This window comes from Vulpes lagopus, chromosome 3 (genome assembly GCF_018345385.1).
Source record: "Vulpes lagopus strain Blue_001 chromosome 3, ASM1834538v1, whole genome shotgun sequence".
NCBI classification, from domain to species: Eukaryota; Metazoa; Chordata; class Mammalia; order Carnivora; family Canidae; genus Vulpes; species Vulpes lagopus.
In genome coordinates this window covers 81,736,844-81,759,617 of record NC_054826.1, presented here as the reverse complement: position 1 = coordinate 81,759,617, position 22,774 = coordinate 81,736,844, and the positions used below count along the sequence as shown (strand labels likewise).

At 44.7% G+C, this 22,774-nt stretch overlaps 1 protein-coding gene across 8 annotated transcripts in view; it reads left to right on the top strand.

Moving 5' to 3' along the window:
- Nucleotides 1–5,466: 5,466 nt before the first annotated feature.
- SIPA1L2 (signal induced proliferation associated 1 like 2) overlaps nt 5,467–22,774 on the top strand; it is a 213,412-nt gene continuing 196,104 nt past the window's right edge. For 5 of the 8 annotated variants that reach the window (XM_041748992.1, XM_041748995.1, XM_041748993.1 and 2 more), the window contains exon 1: nt 5,467–5,625. The gene's annotated coding sequence lies outside the window, so the exon portion shown is untranslated. Of the gene's footprint in view, nt 5,626–6,329; nt 6,459–16,191; nt 16,212–18,410; nt 18,555–22,774 lie in introns of those variants that run through there. The other 3 variants (XM_041748989.1, XM_041748991.1, XM_041748990.1) reach the window with 3 other exon arrangements.

Here is a 22,774-nt window from a genome sequence, read left to right as displayed (position 1 = left end):
GCAGGCCCCCTGCAGGGAGTCTGATGCAGGACTCGATCCCAGGACCTGGGCCAAAGGCAGACGCTCAACTGCTGAGCCACCCAAGTGCCCCTGTTGGTATTGTTATTGCTTGATGGTTTCTACAAAGTAGAATCCAAAACACTGGTTAATGAATACTGTAAGCCCCAAGTAGGAATGAAATTTGGAGGATTATTTACCAAATCTCTCCCCTGTGGCTGGTTCTGTGTGAGGAGGTGGAAATAAAAGGCCAATCCCTCCCTTGAACAGGTACGAGGAGATGGTAAACATTGGTGATGCAGTGTGTATTTTCAGCACTCATTGTGTGCTAGCCACCGCGCTAAGCACTTTATACCCCAAATCGCATGGGATCATCACCACCACCCTCTGATACATGGTTACGTTCATTTTCTTACAAGGAAAATGGAACTTTGAGATGTCACTTGTCTATAGCCTTGTATCCAAGAAGCTTTCAAACCAGATTCAGAGCCAGGGTTGTCTGATGCCAAAGTGTGTGGGCTCCTAAAATATCTACTATCTGGGCTTCCACCAAAGCAAAAGCAGAGGTGGAAGATGCTTTTAAATTATTTGTAGTTGAGGCCTTTAGCTTTTCCTTTCCTTTCTTTCTTTCTTTCTTTCTTTCTTTCTTTCTTTCTTTCTTTCTTTCTTTCTTTCTTTCTTTCTTTCTTTCTTTCTTTCTTTCTTTCTTTCTTTCTTTCTTTCTTTCTTTCTTTCTTTCTTTTTTGAAGTGAGGTAAGAGGACAGAAGACTGCTGTCAGAGTAATAAAATTTGTACACGTTGCTTAGCTGTGCGTCCGGGATGAGGAAGGTAAAGGGAAGACAATGTGAGTAGCTGTGGGCATGAGCTTGGATCATCAGAAAAGAGAGAATCCATGTGTCTTGGAAGTGCAAACATTGGATTGCGAAGATTACAGCGAAGATCAACACATAGGATTTCTTATTTGTGAAACAGATGTTAAGAAAACAGGAAACCCTTCCATTCCGAAAGATTTCTGTCACTGATCTTTGACCCCTCTTTGCATACTGCCTCTCCAAATCCTCAATCCCATATCTATGCAACATGCAACATTTAATATATTGAATTGCATTGTTATTAGAATTTTCCTATGTAAAAATCCCAGATTAGCTGTATTATACACTTTTGAGGATGATCTGGTTACTTGTATGTGGTAATCTTCTACATTCCCCAGGGCAGAACTGAGCACACAGTAGAATTCCAGATATACTTGCAGAATTTTTGCTTTTTTTTTTTTTTTTTATTAGAATAGTTTTCTTCTCTGGCTCCTATGGGTAATGTGTGATATATATATAGCACATTATTTAATAACTCATATTATTCTCTTGAGTTCCACTTGAAGAGGAATAGGTGCTTTCTTTTTATCAGAACTATTGGAATACTCACAACCAGAGCGAGTAGCCCAGCTTTCTGAGCTGGAGCTTCACCATGTTTTGTGAATTGTCACAGAAGTTGGCCCTTCTTATTTTACTTTATAAGACCATAGCCTAACAAATTTCTGTGGTGAGTGATTGCCATTTTGAAAGGAAGGTGAAGCAGTGCCTATATGCTTGTCTGCTTGGGATGATTTCCCTTCTAAGAAGAAAACGGAACCTAGCAGGGACAAAGCACTGGATAAGTGTATGTTACATAAGTGAGTAAGCCTGTGCACAGCCAAAGGGCACAGCTGTTTCCCAAACATGCCTCGCACTGTTGGTTCCTGTGTCTTTACTGGTCGTGTTCCCTTCTTTCCTCCTTGCTCGGCAGGTTTGATATCTTTGATGAACCTTTCCTCCCTTGGCTCAAGCTTTGCCTGCAGGCGCTTGGAGCTCCTGGTCTCCCTGTGGTCACCACTCATCAGTGGTCCTGAGCACCTGCTCCTTATCATGAAATTCACAGACACTGGGGTTCAGCCCTTTGGGTGCTCCGAATCTAACGAAATGCCCTGAAGGTAGTATGAAATCAATACACATTTGTTGCAACTTATGAATATTCATTTGACTTAAAAGAAATACTTTTTAAAAGAGGGTTGATAGTAGAAAAGGGGAAGAGGAAATGAGGGTGGGAATCTAAAACCTTATTAGCTTAGAGAGCCATTTGGGCTTATTACAGTGCATACAAATGGTTTGTCGGTAGAAACTTCCTGTAGTGTGTTAAGAAAATAAAAACTAAGTTTTCCTAAGTTCAAAGGTAAATAGATACAACTACTAGCCAAGGTCAGCCAATAAGCTCAAAATCTTGGAACGGCGTAGACAGCTGGTATGCCTTTGAACTCTGTGCCTTTTTACACCATGCAGAGAAAAACGTTGAGACTGATGTTGAAATTGTTTCAGAAGGAGTGGATGTGCTGATTCATAATTGTCAAGAGGATTAATCCCTTGAGTTTGTTTCTTTAGGAACCCCTCAGAGCGCAATGAAATTCACAGGAGCAAACAGACTTGAGAGGCCGAAAGTGAACAAGGTAAGTGGAAGACTGGACCCGAGGGAAGGTGACAGTGACAAGATAAACACATGACCCTTCCTTCTAGCTTTTGGGCAAATACAGTGTCACACTTCATAGTTGGTATTTTTCTCTAGAACTTCAGCAAAGTTTATAGCTTGAATAGAAAACGATTTTTTTTCCCCAGTAAGATATCCTAAGGCCAAAATGTTGCACTGATATCTTAACAGGAAGGTAATTTCAGCTTCTGCCCTTCCCTTCCTCAAAATGGTGTGAAATAAGAGGGCTGCTGTTAAAACCAGTGAGGAAGGATGCAAGCATTACATCTAATAGTATTTCTAGAGTCTGTTTTGGGGGAAGAAGATGCAAAGCTCATTCCTAAGCTTTGTCCCTTAAAGATCTCACGGGGTGCTACAAGGTGGACACATGGGCCAGCATGTGTCCAGCATGGGCCAGACATGGCAAAGGGGCTCAGGATATGTCTCCTAAAGACAGGGACATTGTGACAAGGGAGGGCTGCATGTGACCTGGGGTTCTGGGAAATCAGAAACTCTCTAGGGCTTTCATTAATGCAGACAGCTGACTACTGTGTGCTGTCCCTTATGAGTACTTAGAAAAATGCCACCAACTTCGATAGTGCCCAAAAGGGCCTCCGGTGTTTCGGTTCACAAAACACCAGGAGAGGGATGATAAAGTGGGAGATGAAGGGAATTATGGCTGACATCATCATTGAGCTTCTAAGCAGATTTCCTTATAATATTGTCACATACTGGACATTGAGGAACACATCAGAGTTCCTCCTCATCTACTAGACAACAGGCAATTGCAGCTGCAGCATCAGGAGCCACCTCAGGGCCAAGCACTGACTCACGTAGTTTGAGCCAACAGTCACAATGCAGGGGGAGCCGTGGTTCTGTTCCTTAAGGCCCTTATGGAGTACTGGGAAAGACAATGAACCATGCAGCCTTGTGAGGCATGAGCAGTACTGTGATGATGTTAGGAAGAGAAATATATCCTCTTTGGGCTCCCCCAGGAAATGTCTGTCCGGGACAAAATCCCTGTGGATTTTGTTCGTATGTCTAGTAGAGCAATCTACCATGTGTGAGGATCAACGCCTGTGAGATGGTGTGCTCCGGAAGAGCAGGGCCCATGTCCTATGTGTTTTTATATCCCCTGCTCCTAGCATTTTCTGGAACATCACGGGGTCTCCACATTGTGCTTGCTTAATGAATAAATGACAATCTTGTAAGTGCTGATAATAGGAAGCCCTGCAAACCTGGAGAACTCAGAAACTCTTTCATGTCATTGTAACACTGACATGTTTTATTATACCCACTCCCATGTATTATACCCATGTTTCACAAAGAGATGTAAACGACTGTACAATGGGTACATGCTTTAGATAACAGAGAAATACTGCATGGGAAGAACAGCCTCTAATTTTGCACAGGGTTACATTCTAGGGAGTGTCTGTGATGGGGAAGTACAGACCTCTTTATCTCTCCAGGAAGAATTCTTCCTCTAGAAAGAGGAACTGAAAGCCCTGGATCCAGTCTCAGGAAACTGCCAGGCCAGCTCTACTGCTGCCCTAAAGCCAGCTCCGGAAATGCTATGGTGGGGCTGGAAGGTAGATTAGCGACCACCTAAACCGGTGCACTCCTGCTTATACGTGGTGACTCCCACCGGACCGGTTAAGCATAGCCAATCCCACCGTAGCTTAACAAGTCTTCTCTTAAAAAAAAAAAAAAAAAGAGTTCCTCGGGGATCCGTCTGCGTTTGGCCCAGGGCGTGATCCTGGGCCTGCTTCTCCCTCGGCCTGTGTCTCTGCCTCTCTCTCTCTGTCTTTCATGAATAAATAAATAAAATCATTCTTTTTACAAAGAGTTCCATGAATTTTTCAGCAACCCATTCAAACGTCGAACAATTTATATTAATAGTTTCAGGTAGTGCTTCCTCCTCGGTGATCAACATTTCCGAGGAAGTAGAAAAGATGGATATAAAAAGTCCATTTCCTCCTCCTCGAGATAGAGGTGCAAGCATTCCTGCTCTAGGTCGAGGACTGCCTGGGGTCCGGCTGGGGCCGAGCCGGGGGCGCCTGGGTTTCCTGCCTCTCTAAGCACCCCCGCGCCCAAACTCAGGAAGTTTTCACCTCTGCAGGGCGCACGCTGCAGAGACGCGCGCGGGCGTCGGCCTGACCTCGTCCTCGCCGCGGGCACCTCCGGGCCCCCTCCCAGCGCAGCCCCGGGGGCAGGGGCTCTGCCGGGGCGGTCCCGGGGCGCCCTCCCAGGCCGGCGCGCCGCGGGAGCTCCCCGCCAGCGTCCCCGGACACCGCGAGCCGGGCCACTGCGCCGCCGCCGCCTTCGCGGCTCCAGGTGATCCCCGGGCGGCGGCGCTCGGGCTTGCGCCGCGCGGGGCCTCGGTGCCGGCGGCCGCGTCTCTGCGGCTCGGGAGACGGCGCGAGGGGGCCGCTCGGGGCCCGACTCCGGGTTTTGAACTTCTTCCAGCCGGAGGGGGAGGACGAGTCCGCGGAGGGCGGCGCCGGCCGTCCCGGAGCGCGGGGCCAGGTAGGACGCACCTGCCGCGAGGTGGCCAGGCGCCGCGCCCCGCGCCCCGCGCCCCGCAGCCCCCTCCCGGGGAAGGGCGCCCGGACGCCTCCGGGACGCGGAGCTCTCGCGCGCCGCGGGGCCTGGGAACCGCGCACCGGCTGCGCCCCGAGCCCCGCGGGGCGGCGGGACGGACGGCGCCCGCGCCCAATCGCGGGGCGGGGCCGAGGGGGCCTGCAGGCAGCAGCCAATGGGAGGCCGCAGAGCGGGCGGGGGGCGGGGCCGCCGGGCGGGCGGGCGGCGGCGTCGGGAGCCGGCGCGGCAGACCCAGAGCCCGGGAGGAGCCGGCGGAGCGGGAGGAGGAAGACGGAGGAGGAGGAGCAGCGCCGCGCCCCCGCCCCGGCCGCCCGCCCGCCGGACCCCGCGCGGACCGCTCCGGCCGCAGCCGCAGCCGCAGCCGCAGCCGCAGCCGCAGCCGCGGGGCCGCGCCGCCTCCCGCCGGAGCCCGGCGCCGGCAGAGTCCGGGCCGATGGGCAGCCCCGGGCAGCGGCGGGCGGCGAGGCGGCGGCCCCGGTAGGCGCCGCCGCGCTCGCGGGCTGCAGCAGGTCCCCGCGGACTGCGTCTCCGAGGTGCGTGTCGGGCGAGCGGACGGGGAGCGGAGCGGGTCCCCCGGAGCCTCCGGCTGGTGCGCGCACGGCCCCCGCGAGGGCTGCCGGGGTGGAGGGGCTGCCCCGGGGGCGCCGGGGGCCGACGGCGCGGCCGCGGGGGCGGGGCGGGGCGGGGGTCCGGCGGGCGGAGGGGCCGCCGCCGCCCGCGCTCCCGAAGTTGGCGGTGGGCGGGAAGGTTGCTCCCGGGGGGGCCTGGGGACGCGGGCGCTGACGAGGACCCCCCGTGGGCGCGCAGCGACTCCTCTGGGACGAACCTGAGCGCGGATAAAGGGCCGCGGCCGCGGGCCGGGCGCCGGGCGGGGCTACTTGCAGAACTTGCTGCGGGCGCACCCCCGGGGCGTGTGCGACCCAGCGCGCCCTCGCCCGGCTCCCTCCCGGCTCCCTCCCGGCTCCCTCCCGGCTCCCTCCCGGCTCCCTCCCGGCGTGAGATCCGAGCCGCGGCGAGCGCCCTCCCGACTCGGGTCCCGCGGTCCCGGGCTCCCGGGGTCCCGGGGTCCCGCCGGCTGTGCCGCCCCGGGTGCCCGAGCCGCGCTCCGCCCGCCGCTCCCGGGCCCGGTCGGGTCCCCCGCGTTCCTCGAGCTAGTTTGACCACGTCCTGGGAGCATCCCCTCGAGCACCTACAGATTAATTTCCAACCGTGCCACAAACCCAAAGAATCAATTTCGGTTCATCATCTCCAAGCGAGAGCCGATGCTTCTAGGGAAGAGAAAACAACTTGGCATTGCCCCTCTGGGAGATATTTATCATCATTAACCTGCTTCAGCTAAATTAATTCAGCCCAAGATGACTCCAGCGTGAGTATTGGAAAAAATCAAGTGCATTGGTCACGGAATCGTGGTCACCGAAACAGGATTTTGGTCAAAATAAAATTGTGCACGTTTCGGGTTTTGTGTAGATGAGTGTTGGTTTTCATAAGGATGGCCTTTCTTTTCTTTTCTTTTCTTTTTTTTTTTTTAAAAACAAAGAATCTTGACGATTCTCATAGATTTGCTTTCAGTAAGTTCAAAATAGTCACTAAGATTTTTCTTTTCTTTGCCTCTTTTGTCTGCAGTTTTCATTTCTAAATGTTAACACTAGATGGCTTTCTTATGACAGGCATTTAGTTAACTGGGCTTTTGAGTTGCCTGTCTGCAATCCGGGCTGCAATTTTTCCAGTTTTGCAATTAGTAACGGGAGAAAAAAGATCTCCAGAACTGTTGCTTTCTTTGAAATATATTAGTTCCTTATAAAACAAACACCTAGATTTCAAAAGGTGTGCTATTATTTCTGGCATTCCTAAAGATGAATTTTAGGAGGCAACTTGGTCACCATTTTTAATCACAAATTTAAGGATGTCTGTTTTATGTTTTCATTTATTTGAGGAATGTATCTAGACAGCATTTTCACTTACAGTGTTTACTGCTTAGTTTGATAGTTCACTGTTTGTTTCAGAGAGGGCTAAATCAATATTATTCATGGGAAAGTACAGTCTTTCTTGAGTTTTGGGTACAGATGGCATTGCTTCTTCCTAAGATTCCAGTCGTACATGTAGTTGGGAGTGCACATGCATGATTCATCCCAAGGATTGTGTTAGGGTCATCTTCATTTTTTTCCTCCTAGTTGATGCTTGGTTTTTCACTTTTAAGCATAATCCCTTTTCTGAGAAGTACAGTAGCCTGTAGTTGGCGATTTTAGCAGAAGCAGGTTCTCAGTTACACATTTTAAGCACTTTCTTTCTAAAGTAAGACCATGGCAGCCTGTCCAAATCTTGCCTAGGTAGGCAAACTTGTTCATAAGCTGGAGAAATTATCTTGGACTTATTTTATAGCCGTCATTTTATTGTGTGTCTTGCCCAGCTTAAAATATGACATGTTGAATTTGTTTGTTCTAAATTAGAGTGTATTCATAAATAGCTGAAGAAAAAAAAAACTCTGTGGCAAACATCTGGGAAGTAGGAAATGAAATCAGAAACAGCTTTTATCAGTACCCACATGCTACCTATAGATGGGGTGAAATGAACTTGGGTAAGAAGCAGTATAAGCAGTATAAGCATTTGGTCTGGAAAATAAGAGATAAATTGCAGATATGGAGGTAGAGCTTCTGGCCTTGGGGTATAGGCTGCAGATTTTCCCCAGCCGATTTAAGTGCATATTTTTCATCAGATGCTTCTGTTAAGTCTTAGCCTTTAAGGGAATTATCAGAGCATCATGATTTGGCTTTTATGATGTTTATTGTAGTTCAAGCTGGGTACTGGGGGTTTGTAAGCTGTCCCCCCCCCACGGACTGGAATGGTATTTTAAAGGATTCCTTGATACCTGAGCTTGGTAAACACCTGTCTGCCCGGGGAATCTTTTCACCTGAGGCAATAGGAGTAGTGGGTTATTCATTTTGATTATCTATTCTTGAAAGTGAGGAAATATTAGTGAGCTACCTTGAAAGGGCAATGGTTTGGTAATTGAAACTGATTTGAAAGTGTATGGTTATCAAAGCAAATTTAAAAGAGATCATGTTTACTGCATACTTTGCAAAGAAGTATGTGTTTAAGTGGATACCAGCCTGATCTAAGTGGATACCGCCTCCATCTGAATCCCAGCCATAATTGGTAAATGCAAGGTGTTTTGGTGTTTTTTTTTTCTTCTTGAGATTGAGGAAGACATCAAGTCTCTGCATTTGTGATCTACTTGTTGTGGCAGTTTAGGATTACATATCCTTACAAAGACATGCTGAATTTGAAGAAAATTTAGACTGAAAAGCAATGCAGTTTTTTTTTTTCTGTTTTGAATCTGAATGAAATATGCCATACAGTTCTAAAGAATACAAGAAGTCGTGTTCCAGATTTTTCTACTCCTGTGCATGTACCTAATTTCTTTGCAGGGTGATAGAATAGGGAGCAGTAGGTGGGAGGGATAGGAAATGCTAGTTTCCTGACTCTACTGCCTGGCACAAATGAGTTTGGATAAAGTGTTTCCATGATCCCTTTCAGCACTAACATTTTAGATTTCTTTAACATTTAAAATAAAGGTATTAGCATAATGGACATGACCGATGGTTGATGTTTTTCATGACTCTCTTTTCTTTCATCGCTTTATTTTGTGTTTGTAAATGGACATTGGTTTGCTGACCTTGGTTTACCTCAGAATCTGTGATTCAGAAATTGCTTTTCTGTTCTAATCATATTTTGCTGTGACCCCTTCAAAGGAGAGAGAACAATACAATAGGACTTTGAATGCTTCATAACTTCAGAGCTAAATTATTTTGATCCTTCCTGGATTTGATTCGTAAACTTTGGTTCCCAAGAGTGGTTGAAGTGAGCCACATCTGACCCTTAGAGGTTCTGTGTCTTGAGAAATTTCATATTTAGTATAACCCAGTTCCATGGCCCCTTCCCCCCATCCCAGCCAAGTTGGGTGATAAGAAAGAAGAAAAGAGGGATCCCTGGGTGGCGCAGCGGTTTGGCGCCTGCCTTTGGCCCAGGGCGCGATCCTGGAGACCCAGGATCGAATCCCACATCAGGCTCCCGGTGCATGGAGCCTGCTTCTCCCTCTGCCTATGTCTCTGCCTCTCTCTCTCTCTGTGACTATCATAAATAAATAAAAATTAAAAAAAAAATTAAAAAAAAAAAAAAAGAAAGAAGAAAAGAGGCAGTAAGTTGAGTCTAGTTGTTCTAATATCTCCATACTACAGAGATCCTTAAGGTTACCCCTTCCTGTTGGTGCTGTATATTTTGTTCTTATCCATCTATGAAATAAAAACAAAAGTGGATTTTAGGGATCATGATATTTGTCTGTATGAGATGCTGCCATGCAAACACTAAGACAGCAGTTACTGTTTTCACTACATTTCATCAAGGTAGATTGATATATACCCCACTTCCTCCAGCCTCCCCGGCAAAAAGGAGGAAGGGATATGCATGCTGCAAGACAGGAAGGTTCTTCCCCTCCAGAGGGAAATAATTGTTGAAATTATCCTACATTTGCATACATAGACACTTTTTCCTTTTGCATCACCCAGTGAAAACTTCTCTGAGGTCCAGGGTTTAGAAGTCACCATCCAGCCCAACTAACCCTTCTGTGATGCTGGGATCTTTTTCTGTGTTCTACAAGTGGTCTTCCAGCAATATCTGAACATTGCCTAGAAGAGGTGGAGAGTTCCACCCTGCTGACCTTTTAGACTATTAGAAAGTGGTTTTTTGTTTTGTTTTGTTTTGTTTTGTTTTTTTAACCTGTAACATTGAAATCTAAAGTTACTTGCTGATTTGTATTCTACTCCCTTGGTGGCCTGTACCACAGGTCTTTATAGATGTATTTCAGTTACTCACTGGGCAACACCTGTCAAAGTTGGACCCAGAACTGAAGTCTTCCCGTTCAGCTTGACCTGGGCAGAGTAGGAGCGCCCTTCCTTCCACTTGCATGTCCTGCTTGCATGGATGGAGTCCAAGGGTGCATTCATTTTTTGGTGGCCACGCTGCTCAGACTCAGTGAGTTTCCTGCTCACTAAAACCCCTAAGTCCTTAATCATATGCTGCTGTTAGCCATATCTTGCCTTCCTGTATGAATGTCATTGCAAGATTTGACATGTATTGTGCTTTGTTTTGCTTTATTTTATTTGGTTCTACCCCTGGTGTTTCTTGGAGTATGACTCTGTCATTTAGAACCTTTTTTTGCTCTCTCAAAGAAATGCCATCTGCAGGGTACATCACACTGGTTTTTATACATCTCTACCCAAGTCACTGATGAAATTGTTAAATTGGCTCAACTATGAATCGTGTCTCTGGAAGCTTCTAGGTTTATAAGGAGTTACTTTGGTTCTGGTTAGGTTACTAATGCACCTACTTTCTTACCGGCTGGCCCTTGTTTCTCTGCCTTTTCCACGCAGATGTCCTGAAAGAGCCTGTCAAACATCCTTTGCTGCATCTACTGGTCAAGTTATTCTAAGACAGAAGTGAGTTCAATTTTAGTGTGTCCCTAGTAATTAGAACTGTGCTCTGCATGGTTGGTGAATAAGAAATATTTGTTTAATGACTGACTGACCGAGTGACCTAGAAAATGGGGCCCCATTGTGACCTCTGACCTTAGGAGGTCTTAGGCATTAAAAAGACTGCGAGAAAGATCAGAATATTATTGGACGCTCTAAGCTTATTTTGTAGCTGGGTATTATTTTATTTTGCATAATTTTCAGGTAGTAGAGAACAGAACCATGATATTTTACCATTTTTCTGGTGTTTTAATTATTAACCAGCAGATACTCTTCCCTTCCTATTCTCCAAATATATTTAGTCCTGAGGGGCTTCTTGAGCTCTGCACGTTGGATGACTCCATATTTTTCGCTTTTGCAGTTTTGCTAAATCTGGAAGAAGCTCCCAGTTAGTTGAGGTGTTCAAACAATCAGAGTCATCCAAAGGAGGCTGTTTAGTTGTGCATCCAGTTACTCATAAGTAAAAAAATCTAGGTAGAGAGCCAATGTAAAAAATTGTTACTATGGAAAGTCAGAACTCTTGGGTAAATAAACAATTATGTATGCTGTATGAACTATTTGTGTAGAGTTAAAAAAGCATTTCTGATAGCAGTGCTTAGGGCGGCGTAGTAGCCCGTATAGCGAGCACAATGATTGCTTTCCTGGTCTTCTCGGGGGCTTGATAATGCATTTGGTTCCTGATTGAACAGTGCATATTCATGTGGTTCACGAATAGCTCTGGGATATAGTCTCCTATGTATTGAAGTTTCTAATAAGTAATTTTAAGAATTACAATTTTAATTTTTCATAAAGGACAAAAGCTGTGGTTTGAGTATTAATACCTCAACCTAAAGAACAGTGATTTCTTTGTAGTAGGTTTTCTAAACTTTTTTCAACACGGATACCCCTTCTATACAAAATCACTTACCTAAATAGCTCTCTATACATGTATTCCTATGCATACCTACATACATGTCTGTGTATATGTGTTTGCGCATATGCATATATATACATGTATGCATGTAAATTTATAATGCTAAGATATGGACATTATAAAACATAAAAATAAACATTTTAAGAAGGGTGGCATATTAAAAATAAATAAAAGTGGACTATTTCCTTTTGCATTTCAAGGGCTCTTTTGTTACCCTGTGAAATGTGTGGCCCCTAATCTAGAGACCTGCACTCTACCCCCCTCTCAGATTAGAGTTCATGACTGGTTGGAAGCAGTTTCTCAGGAGTCTCTCAGCATCTTGCGAACGTTTAAGACAGACCGGATCCTCCTATCCTTCCTGGGCTTCTGTTTACTGTAGTTGTTCCTATTCTGAGGACTTTTTTATTTTTTTATTTTTTTATTTTGGGCTGTTCTCTTCCAGAATTGCTTATGGGTTAATTAGAGGTTTCATTTTTTTTCATTTTTTGTAGAGGAGGGGATAACTTATTGAGGGATACTGTTCTCCTTGGAACATTTCTAATTGAATTTAGCCGTTGAAGAAGCCTCCTACTAGCACACATAGCCCATACCAGCACCACAATCAAGATAAAGGGATGGGATGTAACTAATCATTTGCTTATCCAGAAACTTCTGAAAAGTAACAACAATTTCTTTTTTAAAGATGTTATTTATTTATTTATTTATTCATGAGAGACACACAGAGAGAGAAGCAGAGACACAGGCAGAGGGAGAAGGAGGCTTCATGCAGGGAGCCCGATGTGGGACGGGATCCCAGGACTTCAGGATCATGCCCTGGGCCGAAGGGAGGTGCTCAACCACTGAGCTACCCAGGCATCCCTAATTTTTTCTTCTTCTTCTTCTTCTTCTTTTTTTTTTTTTTTTTAAAATAGGCTCTACACTCACTGTGGAGTCTAGCATAGGGCTTGAGCCCACAACCATGAGATTGAGACCTGAGCTGAGATCAAGGGCCGCTTGCTTAACTGACCGAGCCACCCAGGCACCCCTGAAGAGTAAGAACAAACTTAAAAGTATGGAATAGTATAGTTCTGCCTGTGTGTCATTGGCTAGAACTGTAGCACACACTAGTTCCTCCTTCGAGGGTGTAGGAAGCCCAGCCACCTAGCCTGTCCAGAGCCCTGGTCCTGCAGCTGCCCAGCTGAACCAGCACTTCCCACCCCACTCTCCCTCCTTTGCACCTTCTGCTCAACTGTACTCTGCTTGATCTTAATCTGAAGCACTTAGGATCGCCTGACCTAATATCGTGTGTGTCTGTGTGTATGTGTATTTTTCAAGTAGGCTCCACACCCAGCTTGGGGCTTGAACTCAGGATGCTGAGATCAAGAGTCGCACTCTCTACTGACTGAGCCAGCCAGGTGCCCCCAATATTGTATCTTAATTTTTATATGCTAATCTTTTGTCTCCGCTCAATAGAATATAAGGGCCATATGGGAGGGGTATTTCTGGTTCACTCACCAGGCCTGCCAGGTCTTCCCTGGGTTTTGCCAACATAATAGGCTCTAAGCAAACAAATATTTGTTAAAGGGATGATGGAGAGCCATGGATTTAAACATGAAGGAAGTGTGTATCTTGGCTTTTATAAGTAAGCTAAGTAATGTTGCCTTAAAAGTTCTGGTTATTTCTTTTGTAAATGGTCTATCTAAACAACCATTTATACTTACTTTTAAATCTTTTCCAGGACACTTGAGATGACCTGTGATTGGACTTTGATACCAAACTAGTGAAAGTGGAGAAGTAGTTCCTGAAGAGAGTGAGAGTGGAGGTCCATCTGTTCTGAGGACCTTGGTAGCCTCCTTCAGAGGGCATGGCTCTGGGATCTGGGGCATCCTGGGGATGTCCTTTCCTTTTTTTTTTTTTTTTTTTTAGATTTTATTTATTCATGAGAGACACAGAGAGAGACAGAGACAGAGATGTAGGCGGAGGGAGAGGCAGGCTCCCTGCAGGAAGCCCAATGTGGGACTTGATCCCAGGACCCCTGGGTCACTACCTGAGCCTAAGGCAGATCCTCAAGCACTGAGCCACCCAGGTGCCCTGGGTGTCCTTTTTTTGGGGGGGGGGGGTGTCCTTGTTTTTATGAGAGGGTGTGGTCTACACCTTTCCCAGGTTTGAAAGTCTCAAGGGCACAGCCCTGTTAGAATCCGATAAGGCTGCAGTTCACGTAAAAACCCTCATTAGGCTTATTAATAAAGATGAGTGAAAAGACATGATTTCTGAATTCTGCAGCATCAGCTATAGTCTTTAACCTGTCCGGTCCATTAGCCACAATCATTTCTGGAGGAGACGGTGATTTTTGGAAACTTGTCAGTAGTGTACTATATAACTCTTGTTGACTTAGGACTTTTGAGGATTACAAAGTATGTGAGAAGAGTTACTTATACCTTAAATATAGTAGGTGCTCAGTAAGCATAAAAGTCTCTCATCTTGAATATCCTGATACAGTATTAATTCCTACATTCCAGGAATTCAGAGGGGTGTCACTTTTTTTTTTTTTTAAAGATTTTATTTATTTGAGCGAAAGAGAGAGGGTGAGCGAGTGAGCATGATCTGGGAAGGGGTAGATGGAGGGGGAAAGGTAGACTCCCCGCTGAGCAGGGAGCCAGATATGGAGCTTGATCTCTGGACCCTGGGATCTTGGCCTGAGCTGAAGGCAGACCCTTAACACTGAGCATCCAGGTGCTCTCAGAGGGATGTCATTCTAACTCCTGCTTATATAAATCTGTGTTAAGATGTGCTGTAATGAGATTTGAGGCACGATTTTGAGATTCCTTTAAATAAAAGTAAAATCACCTCACCGATCAACTGATTTTGCTTACTTGAGGGTCAATAGAAGTCATTTGCTTGGAATGATGCATCTATTTTTCTGTTTAAAAACTTTGATGTGATAGTAGGAATGAGTGAGGAAGACCAATGTTTTTGACTTAGGAACAGAATAAAGAATTAAGTATTCTTCAAAATAAATGCAAAACCAGTGATTGTGCTGGAATGTTCTTTGACATTTTCTCAGGTACTTAACAAAAACCTTCAAGCTGATGATGGGACAATCCCCTTTTACTGACACAAAAACTAAGGTTTAAGGAGAGAACACATGGTTTTCTGAGTCATCTTAGTCTTCAACTTTGAACCCAGTCTCTGCCCCCAGTATAGGGCTCGTTCTTTGCTCACAGCTACCTTGTGAGGTGTGGTTGGTCTCCACAGAGCATGGAAGGAGTGAGTGGAAGGAGGGAAGAGGGAAAGAAGCTGCATGCTCAGGAGAATGGTGGAATACAACCAGCTGTCCCTGAAAGGGGGAGAAAAGTGGCCCAGGGTTCGGCTAACGAATCTGACAAATGCCCTGTTCTATCAGCCAGTGGATCATCTGTTATTAATTAGAAATGTTGTAATTTGTGGTGGGGTAGCGATTCTGCTGATCGAATCTGGTTATCTGCCCTTTGTTGGGGAGCGAGGGGAACATTTCTTTAGCTCCTGCGTCTTTGCCAAGATTAAAAGAAGTATAAGGGGAAAACAATTTTTGTTTTGCATTTATACTTTGCCAGATTTGCATAATCTTTGTTTGAGCCAGTTGAATGTGAATCTCTAAATAAATTTCAGGCATTTAAATATTTAAAAGGATTCATCCACAGCACTTTACTCACCCAAAGAATAAGTGCTTACAACAAAGAGAAGAACCCCCTTGCAGATGTAGCCCATACAGACTTTGTTCACCTTGTCACTGAATTATAATACATTAATAGCAAAGCTAGAATTGGAACATTTGCTGAAATGCTCGGCTGGCTCTAGTCCAAAATATTGTTTCCCTGGTAGAGAAAGCAGCAAGGTTTGTTTAAAGCTGGCAGCCAGCCAGTCCGAAGGGCTCTGACGCAATCACTGCAGTCACTACTTTGCTCCGGCTGCTAATTTTAGGGCAGTTAAATCTGGGTGATGTCGGATGACTGCTGTCGCTGTGCGTCTGGTGGCGCGGAGCTTTCCAAACCCAACCTCCGAGCCTGGCATCACAGTCCACGCTCGGCTTTCTCCGAAATGAGCTGTGGAGCAGAGGCGATGTTGGGCTGGCCCAGGGTGTGAGGAGTGCTGAGGAGCAGAGCCCTCACAGGGCTTTGGGAGACACCGCCTTGAATCTCACTATTTTCTTTGTCACTCCGTCAACAAATCCGTCTCCGAGTACACTTGGCCGTGGGAGGTGTTGAGGATGGAGGCAAGTGTAAATAGAGGCTCCCGCCTTCCCAGGGCAGCACGATGACAACACTTTCTTGTTTTCCTTGCTCTGCCTGCAAGCGCTGGCTGGTTTAACGCTGAGCTTCCTCTGCCTTCTCCTTTTCTGGAAAAGGTAAAACCGAGGAGAATGATGAGAAATTTTGGAAAGCCATTTGGAGCACTGTATAGAAGAGCCCCAGGGTAGAATTTTCTGTCTATTCCAGGAGCTGGAGGTGGGGTGAGGCATGGTTTTGTGGCCCTGTACAGTCCACTGAGCTTCCTGGACAATGAGTATAATCCAATTTAAAAATAAGAATGGGAGCCACACAACCTCCAGGTCAGGTCTGTTTCAACGCTGGACTTCTAAGATTTCCCAGTTAGCGGGAAGCATCTTGGGGTATGAGACTCAGGAGGGCAGGGGCCTGTGACTTCATCCCCTGCTGTACCCCAGGTAAGTGTCTAGCATAGACAGCAAATTAACTGACTCATAGCATTTCCAGCCTCATAGGGCCCTTCCGGTTATCCTTGAACCAAACTTCCTCATGTAACTGATTCAGAAACTTAAGAGAATGGCTTACCAGCTAGGCCCTATTGTGGAAAAGAATGGGCTGCCTTACTGAATGATAAACTCCTCACCCATTCTGCTGTAGTTGTGGCCTTGCTACTGGCTACATGTCAGGTGGATGAAGAAAATCCCTAGGATGGATGGGCACTGCAGCTTCTTCAGTTGAAGGCTCCCCAGGCTGTTGAGACTGTGGTGGATTGCTTAGTCAGGAGAACATTCAAGAAGGCAGGGCCTGAGTTAATGCTTTGGAAAATGGTGAGAATTTGAATTTTCCATGAGGGGCCCTTGTATGCATCGACACTTGTGGCTCTGTAGGGACCAGAATGCAGATAAAACTGTCACTTAGTTGTTCATTTACTCCCAGTATTGTCTACAGCTCACTCTGCCTGAAACAAAACTCCCCTCCTTGCCTGGTTTAGGTTTTGCAGCTCCAAAAATGGATTTTTATTATCAAAGCAACATCAAGGAGAAGTGAGGGACAGAATTTTTGACATGGTGGTTAACTTGTCTGTTGCATAACAGAGTCAATCTGACTTTTCCCCCATTGGAATTTGTTAAAGGTTATAGAATGTGTCTTAAATATAGAAAAAATATAGAAAGTAAGTGATGTATTTTTAAAATAGTGAGGTGTAATAGAGAACATTGTGTTAGTTTCAGGTGTACAGCATAACAATCGACATTTCTATGTGTTGTATAATGACCTCCATAGTAAGTCTAGTTACAGAATTGTGCTTTTTTGTGTAATGAGAACTTTTAAGATCTGTCTTCGCAACTTTCAGATATACTTTCCAGTATTATTTACTATCACACCATGCTGTACATTATGTCCCCAGGACTTACTGATTTTATAACTGGAAGTTTGTGCCTTCCAGTTATTGGTGTATTGGTATACAGTTACTGAATCTTTTTCAGTTGTTTGCCCAGAAAACACACGCACAGTATTACAGTTGCAATTCAAGGTCACATGTTCTAAGACTTTAGGGATTTATAACTTTTGGTACTTGATTTCCTTAGGTGATTTATTTGAAAATTATTCTGAGTAGTCAAAGTTTTGAATTAAGGCAGCAGGCTTGGGAAGCAGGATTGTGGACAGTGAGTACTTACCCCCGCAGAGGGCTCAGAGTGCTTGTCCCCCCTGGGGTCTCACCAGGGTATGCATTAGTTAAGTTGCTGTCCATGCCCTGTTGCTTGGGCTTACCTTTTAAGTGCCATGAAGTTGTATTAAGTGCTGGGTAAGATTTGCATTCTCCTTTAAACTCTGTGACAAGAGATCTCAATATAATCACCCTATGCTTTCCCTCAAATTTTTTTCATACAGATTTTCAAGCATACAGATAAATTATAAAAATTATGTAGTAGACACCATATTATCTGCCACCTATGTTGTATAAAGTGTTAACATTTTACTACATTTGGTGTATGCATATCTATCCATCAGTCCATTTTTGGGAGGATGCATTTTAAAGTAAGTGGCACACATCAGTGTACTTGGGCTAAACACATCAATGTACATATCATAAATGAGTTTAAAACTTTTGACTTCTTTTTTGAGCTAAAATTTATAAAATGAAATGCAAACATTTTAAGTGTATCTTTATGAGTGTCGATCAAAATACACACCCATTGAACTCATACTTCTGTTAGGATATACCTACCACCGGAAGGTTCTTTCCTGCCCCTTCCCCATCACCTTACTTCTTCCCCCAAACCCTCATCCTGGGCAACACTGTTCTCATTTTTTTTTCTTTGCCATAGATAAGTGTTGCCTGTGTTTGAACTTCCTATAAATGGGATCTTGCAGTATATACTTTTTTTGTGCAAGGCTTTTGCTCAGCATAATGTTTTCCTATTTTGTCATGTTTTTAAATATATTACAACGCCAGGCTGGCTTTAGCTACATCTTTTCGTGGGCCCTTTTGGAAGGTCATATTGTCAAGTGATTTTAGGGAGCAATTTCTTTTGGGTATTTGTGTATCTTTCTTAAATCTCATCTTCCCTTGTGAATAGGGATGTGATTTTTACACTTAATTTGGCCATTTTCTAACTGAATCTAATCTTACATTCCACCCATATGTTCGAGAAACCAGGCACATCTTCGGTCAGTTTACAGACACTTGCCGCAGGGTGAACTCAGGCTGGTGGGAAGATTTCAGCTGAGCCCTCTTGCTTCTGAAGAGTTGGATTGACACGAGAACCATTTACTTGTGTGTGCTACTTGGAAAATTTTAGGTAAAAGAGAATCCGTGTATTTATTTTTGCCAAGTCTGTTCTTACCTTTGTGATTTAACTCTTTAGGGTTAACATTAAGGAAATTTTAGGGTTTAACATTAAGGAAATTTTGTAAGGCATCTCTGAGGTATAATTTCTAGTTCAAATGTAATAAATTATTAAAGCTAAAATTTCCTGAGTTCAGTTTTATGACATAAAAAAATTAGGAGATTTTTTAATCACCTAGGGTGAGGAGATACTGGCTAATAAAATACTAGCCGACTTGAGAAAAAGAAAATACTAGATTTAATTAACTGTGCCTTTTGCTCTGCCCACTGTTAATGAAGCTCCAAGTTGCTACACCTCTCTAGCTAGAAACAAACTAGTAAGTTTTCATCAGCAGTACCAGCTTAATGTTTTTTTGTTTTTTTTGTTGTTGTTATTTTTAAAAGTATGCTATTGGTGTGTGAAGATTTTTCTTGAGAGCTGTTAAGGAGTTCTACCTGCTGTATAAGAAACTCTAAAATGCAGGTCCAGATAAGAGATAACCTGGCTTTTTTCCAACATCTGGGTAAGTGCTGCACAACTCGGCCTGACACTCATGGAACCAGGTTCCTTCAATCTCGTTTCTCCACCTCAGGACATCAGCCTCAGGGCAGGGTAAAGCCTGCTGGGCATGTCTGTACTCAGGCTTGCTGTAAAGGGACGGAGCACCTAGGCGTGGTCATCTAAAATTCCTGCAGGGCTCTGCATGACTCCTGCTCTCATTCCTCTGGGGAAATCAAGGCCCCGACTGCACCTAACTTCAGGGGGTGCCGGGGAATGAAGGTTGTGTTGTGACCGTGCATGCGCTTCTGGGCCACAACTGTGGCATTGGCCCTGCCCATGGTATAGTGGGTGCTCAGATGTCTTGCTTCATTTGTCAGACACTCACCACGTGATCTTTTGTGCCAGGCGCAGTTCTAGGGAGGGACTCAAATTAGAGTTGTGAGTGGGCAGATGTGGGTGTTGTTCTTATAGCACTTGCGTTCTGGAAATATAGTAGATCTTCTAATAATTTCTCAGTAGATTTCTTTTTCTTTTTTTTTCTTTTTTAATGGGAGGGAGTGCTGCCTTAAAGTGCGGTTTAGTTCTGAGTGGAGGAAGGGAGGGTAAAGTCTACTAATAATGAGATTGCAGGCAGATTCTGTAACTCTGAAAGAAATGTTTCTGGGGACATGGATTAGGGGATGTAATAAAGGACCTCGTCCCCTGTTTAAAATGCAGACTCATAATAGAAGGCTTAAGAGACACTTGATGAATGGAATAATGGAAATCATTTATTCTGGAGCCAGAGGGTTTCTCGGTAGCAGAAACCTTTTGAGTGACTGCAGGGTGCTCCGGCTTGCGTGCCATTCAGGAGGAAGTTCCATTGGAGTCCGAGGGCCATCTCCCGCTCTGAGAGGGGCTGTGATGAGGTCATGGGGCAGATCTAAAGGAAACAGTTGCGTGTGTGATTCCCCTCCTCTCTGGTGAGCTACTAGGACACTGCTTTCGCCCCCAAAGAACTTTGAACAGATTCTTTGCCAGCACCTTGAAAGACTCTTGAGTGACAGTCCGCTGGGTCCAAGTGGCTGCTTTGGAGACCATGTGGAGCAGATTGTGAGTCCCTCTGGGCTCAAGGGCACGAGGTCAGTGCATCTTGGGTGCCAAGAGTGTGGAGGTGGGGAGTGGCCGCCATGTCCGGGCTCTGAGTATTGAGTTCTCTAGAGTAATCCTGTGGGTTTCCAGGCGTGTGTAGAATAATCCTGGGGCTACCAAACCAAATAAATTCCTTCTAGTGGGCCACCTCATAACACCCAGAATGTGCTGTGAACCTGAGTACTCAGGCTTCCCAGCTGAGAGAAGGGACTTCCTTCCGCTTGCTTGTTCTGCGTTGAGGGGACTGTATCCAGCTTTGGATCAGCTTTTTTTCCTAGAGGTCGGGAGTGCTCATGATCTTGAATGAAGGTCTGCAAAAGAGTGAAAACTTAGTGATTCAGTTGCATTTGTCATCTTGCACTAACAAGTTAAAAGGGCAGTGGGGGTGGGGTAGGGAGGAACTCTTGGTTGACATTAATGACGCAAAAAATTTTTTAAGGATGGAGAGGCTGAATGGTTTTTATTTTTCACAGGAGCATCATGGCATTTTTGATAATTCATTTCCTCCTGATTGCTATCTGCTCAGGATATGTTACAGATGGGTTATGCTGATTTTGCTAATTTTTGCCAATAATTTAAGCACGGAAGGACTCAGGGAACCTCCCGAGCGATAAGAACACAGCTGCTAAGGATAACTTTGAGAGAAGAGCATTTCTGGAGGCTTTCATATGATTTGGGGGCAGTAGCCGCAGCTAAGCTGCCGCAGATGGTGTGTTTTCAACTCACACTGTGGCAGTTTGGGCGTTTTTTACATCTTTTTGTTTGTAATGAACAAAAGAGCAGTATGGAACTTAATCAGTTAGATCAAGTGTATATAAATTCTAAGGTCAGTGTCTCTATCTTAACTGAAATATTAAACTTATATGTAAGGGAGGGAAATCAGCCTGGTGATTTGTTGGTGTCTGATTAAATCCTGTACTAACATGCCTCCAAAATGTGTGTGCTTTGACTTTCCCTCAATGGGTAAACATTTACATTGGCTTTTGCACTTATAAATTCACCATTCTATCAACCCAACCAAAACCAGAAGAAAATTTCTGCTTTTGCTGTTAGGGGAAGTATTCCGTAGCCCTTGTAGGGAGCATGGGCGTGCATTTCATGTGTTAAGTTAATTTGTTTAGTTTGAAGGAAAAAGGGAATGCTGCTAGAGGAGGTTTCTCAGGGATCATGTCTTCATGGGGAGAGGAGGAAGAGATGCCAAAGAAATTGCAAATATTCTAATAATCCTCCTAGAAGTGGTTTTTACACAGCACCCTCCCACTGTTCTCTGTTATTGTTGGACTCAGAATAAAGACCTGATGAACTGTGCCTCTACTCCTCTGGTTGACCCTTATATTGTTGTGTTCAGAACCATCTTGGCTTCCTGTTGCTCAGATGCTGGGCATGTTCTGTGGATTAAAAAAAGCACACAGCACCTGAAGGATCGTATTTTGTGCTCCCTAAATCGAGATGAACTAGTCTGACCTACATCAAGAATTTTTTTTTTTTTTTGCCATTATGTCTTCTTTGTTCTTGGATTACATAATTTATTGGAGGTTTCCAGAAGTCTGATTCTTCCGATCTTGTCTTTATAGTAGTGTGTCTGTTTTGTTCCAGTTTTTTTTTGTTGTTGTTTTAATTACTGAGTCACTGGAACACATTATGGGCCATCAGCAAATGGAATTGTAGTCTTAATGGGCTCTGAAATGCAATTTTCTTTAGGTTTGTCCCTGATGCCTGTGGGCTCCCACCTCAGACCTAAGGCCACCAAGTCCCCCTGAAAGCTCAGCCCTGTTCACAAATTTTTAATCTTTGCTGCATTCTTCTGAATGTTTTGATTCCAAATAATTTCCAGAATTGTCAGGAGACAGTTCCACCTTTGATACCTGGAGATACTCCTCTTGACTCCATAATGAAAGTGAGAGATTGCTAGAGAACATTTATAACACTGCTTTTTACTTCTTGTCTGGGACTTCTGCAGCCATTACTTACCATCAGGATGCTTTTAAAAAAATAGTATTAAAAGTCTTATAAAAACAATAATATTGTCAGTAATATTGGAGTAAAGACATTGGCAAGTCCATTTATAGTGCCGGGCTGTTACTTACTGCCCCGTTCGTTCTGGTTAAAGAGCCCAAGGTCACAGAGTATCCATGGCCCTCTGTGCTTTGAGCCTCTTGTTAGACCCTACAGAATTTTTTATTTTTCAACTCATCGTAGAAATGTGAGTTAAAGTTACTGACTGGACAGGGGGGTTCTCCCCTAAACACCTATCCCCTGCCCCATTGTATTGCCTTATTCTGTTGCACTTTATGTATTCACTTTATTCTAATTTTACCAGACACCTACCCTGGCATTCTGATGAATTCAGATTTATGGAGAGAGAGATTGAGTTGATGTGTCCTCTCTGCCCCGAGGAAGACTGATCTAAGGGCCTGGTGTTGGGTGTAGATGCCAGCATTTGTGGTGATTAGTGTGGTGTGAGCAGTTTTGTTTGTTTAGACTTGGGGACAGGTACTGGAAAGCTTACAAATATTGTATTGTTTATCAAAATCTCTTAGCATAATTTCTTAAGTATTTCA